The 4,005-nt window shown below is 29.8% G+C and overlaps 1 long non-coding RNA gene across 1 annotated transcript; it reads left to right on the top strand.

The window, feature by feature from the left end:
• The first annotated feature begins 294 nt into the window (after positions 1 to 294).
• LOC129532486 (uncharacterized) lies at positions 295 to 3,098 on the top strand. Its single transcript, XR_008678261.2, has 2 exons — positions 295 to 686; positions 2,759 to 3,098. It is a non-coding gene; the product is annotated as an uncharacterized lncRNA (long non-coding RNA).
• Positions 3,099 to 4,005: the final 907 nt, after the last annotated feature.

Below are 4,005 nucleotides of genomic sequence, written 5' to 3'. Positions count from 1 at the left end.
GTGAATGTTTACAATGGCTTTATTCTTAATTGCCCAAAATTGGGTACAACTCAGTCTTTCTTCAACTGGTGAAAAAATAAACACGTTATGGCATATTCATGTGATAAAACACCTGTCAACAATAAAAAGAATAAATTATTATTACATACAACATGTATAAACCACAAATACATTATAAGTAAAATTATGCTAGACTAACTTGACTACAAACCATGTAAGTCCATTTTTATGCCATTTTAGAAAAAGGTAGAACTATAAGAATGCACAGTTCTATGGTTGCTAGGAGTTAGGAGTAGGGAGACTGATCAACTGCAAAGAAACCACACAAGAAAAAGTCTTGGGTTGATGGCGCTGTTCTGTATTTTTATTATGGTTGTGATTACATAACACTATGTACTTATCAGAATTTATAAAACTACACCAAATCGGTAAATTTTACAGTAGGTAAAATTTTAAAATTGCATCTTCTTAGCAGTACCTGCTCTTTCATAAGTTTTCTAGCTCCATCTTCTTTTCCATTTATTCACTGAAAAAGCAATTATTAGTGGCAACAAGTTGCCATATATTGGAATTAGAGATAAACATTAAAAAACAAGATGAAAATGTTTGCTTTCATGGAGCTTACTATCTACTCAGAGGAAATAGGAGTTACGAAGGAAAATGTATAATGTCGTCTGATGATACAGGTTAGTAAGGGAAGGGATTAACAGTGTGGTTATATTATTACAGAAGATGGTCAGGGAGGATGTCACTGGTCAGAGAAAACTTCACTGAGAACATAATATTGTAATTAATATGGCATCATCATGTACTCTGTATCAATTGCCTCTTTTTTTTTTTTTGAGACAGAGTCTCATTCTGTCGCCAGGCTGGAGTACGCTGGTGCGATATCAGCTCACTCTAACCTCTGCCTCCCGGGTTCAAGCGATTCTCCTACCTCAGCCTCCTGAGTAGCTGGTATTACAGGCGCCCACCACCACCCCGGCTAATTTTTGTACTTTTAGTAGAGACAGGGTTTCACCAAGTTGGCCAGGATGGTCTCGATCTCTTGACCTCGTGATCCGTGTGCTCTTCAGACAACTGAGATACAGGAGAAAAAAATATAAGTGTAAAAATATAAATGTGTTTATATATACATATATATATGTATATATATAGCATGATAATAATGTAGAAAAAATCAAGAAATGGTAGAAGATGCAATACCTAATGTTTAAATATAGTACTTTTACTATATTTTTACAAATCAGACTAAAAATAAGTTTGAAATTCATAGCCATACTTTGTGCTAAATGGCCCTGAAAAGTCTCAGATAGTCACATCTCCTGTTATTAGGAAGCAGTGGTGTAGAAAGAAACAAGGGGTTTCAGTAAAATATATGGACACTTTGACTGCTGATATGACATTTACAAGACTAGAAAACAATGTGATATTTTTATATTGTTGCATGATAATCCTGGCAGTTGGCACTAATATTATCAGGCAGTCCTATTAAATACCTATGAATAAGAAAAAGCATAAATTCAAAATTCAAAATAAGAATCAAGTCTTTATTTTGAAGAAGCAAAAGTCTTTCTTAATGTGCTACTGAAAACACTGCAAATATCAAGATTCAAAGGCATTAGAAACATGAACCTCAACCCGAAGACCAATATAAAAACGTGAATTAATCATTAATTTTTTTAATGGATGCAATTTGATGTTGTCAATTTTAAGAAATTATTTATTTTAGCTATAGATACTTGCTACTAGTATAGTATAGCATAATTCTGTTAAAATAAAGTATGTTAATGAATGTCACTAAATGTATTAAATGTTCATACATCCTATTGACATGTCAAAAATGGTCTTTGCGTTTAAATTTCAGTGTATTAAATCCTTTTGGTTTGAATATTGTAGTATAACAGTAAACTGGTCAAGATAATTCTCTACAAAATACTTGTTATTTACAATCTTTTAAACACTATATTCATTAAGAGTATACATATAAATTTATGCTTTTTAAGATTAAAGTATAAAAGGTAATTTACCCTCTTAAAAAAACAAAAACTGAGGCTTCTTGTTACATAAAGTGGGCATTGCACTGGGTCCTATATCTTCATTGTTAGGTAACAGGCACTTTGCTATTTAACTGCCTTGAGGATGCTTCTGGCTTTACCATTTCTGTTCTGTCTGAACGTTGCCTCATTTTGATTTTCATCTTTTTCTACTGAGATTAAATTTAATCTTTTATTATTAGCACCTATATGTGCTTGAATGGAGGCCCATAAACTCCTGGCTCTTCTATTTCAGATGTATATGTCTCCCTTACTTCGTTTAATTTTAAAACATCATATTTATTTCACTTAGTCATGCATCAACTGGAATATTAAATTATTTAAAAAGGCAAAATAATCATACAGATCTCATTTTCACCCATTATTTTTTGATCACACAACCCTTTCTTCTTTCAATGCCCATAGCTTTCTTTCCTATAAATTTGAGTCATAACATATATGTGCATTATTAATCTCTGTGTGTTAATATGTTAAGTTCCTAGACAAGTATTAAATTATTTAAGAACAGAAGCAATGTCTTATATTTCCTTACACATTACCCCGAAAAATATGCTAATCAATTTATTTAAAAAAGACATGGCAGCATAATGAACATATCCATATGCACAGATTTCATTTGCCTTAATGCAATAATCATTTATTGAGCACAAATTCTGTTATTCATATTTATATTTATAAATATTTTCTTTATTCATTTTCAGGGATATTATAACCAATTAATGGAAAGAAACATTTAAGACAACACCTTCCTCTATGTTTACATCAGGATGCATTTTTGTAATTGAGTATGTATATTAATTATATTACAACAGACAACAAGTATACAACAAATAATTCAACAAGTTGAATTTTTACATCCCATTACTATAAACTCACATTCTTAAGAGGATATAAACTTCATGTTATGAACATACACCAATTAAATTTTCCCTACATATATCCAACATCTTTTTAATGTTATTTGCTTTATTACAATCTACACTCACTTGTTATTGTGGCCATTACTTTGCTGCTGCTTAATAAAGGTCTTGTTCTTATTAATTTTTATGATATCCTTCATTGAGAGAATTAATTTTCAAACACACACAAATACACACTTAAGGATTCTGTACTAGTACTGGTACTTGTATCTTTTAACAAACTTAAATCCTTTACCAAAAATAGTGTATAGTAATATCAGAAATCTTATGAGTGATAATATAATTTTTACTATACTAACAGAAAATAAAGAATAGTTGTTAGAGACCTGAATTTTGTATACAGAGCTCAGTTTAAATCCCATTTTAATTATTAATTACCTATAACAGTAGGTAAGTCATACTCTGGCTGAGCTCCTTCATCTGTAAAATTAGTGTTTGGAGAGGGAAAAAGATAGATTACTTAAAATGAGTTTGAAGATGACTACCTAATTATTTGTGAGAAAATAAACATGGATACCAAATGCCTTAAACCAAAATAAATCCCTTGTGTTTAAAGATTTAAATCTAAATACAAAACCATAAAGTAACTAAAATTATTTTACTTTGGTTATTATATATGTATATTTTAGAGTTGAGGAAATCCTTTATACCCATGATGAGAACCCAAAAGCTACATAGAAAAAAATGTATTTGATAAATGTGACCACACAACTTGTAAAAAATCCTTTAACAAAATATATACAATTTTAAAGGACAAAAAATAAATTAAATTAAATATACAGAAAATAAAATGAGCAATAAGCATCTAATGTCCTTAATATGTCAAATGCTCTTAAAATCAGTGATCAAAATTTTAAACTATAAAAAATGAGCACAATATTAATAGCAGTGAGATAAAGACAACAAGAAGTGAAAGAAATCTATTAAAATATATTTAAGTATATTTTAAACATGAATAAGATGTTTAAAAATGCTTCTCTGTCTTTTAAATATAAATCATTTGGCAAAACTTTTGCCCACTAAAAGCA

This window comes from Gorilla gorilla, chromosome 2, assembly GCF_029281585.2.
Source record: "Gorilla gorilla gorilla isolate KB3781 chromosome 2, NHGRI_mGorGor1-v2.1_pri, whole genome shotgun sequence".
Classification (NCBI taxonomy): domain Eukaryota; kingdom Metazoa; phylum Chordata; class Mammalia; order Primates; family Hominidae; genus Gorilla; species Gorilla gorilla.
The sequence above is the reverse complement of the archived record's forward strand: the minus strand, read 5'-3'. Positions and strand labels throughout refer to the sequence as shown.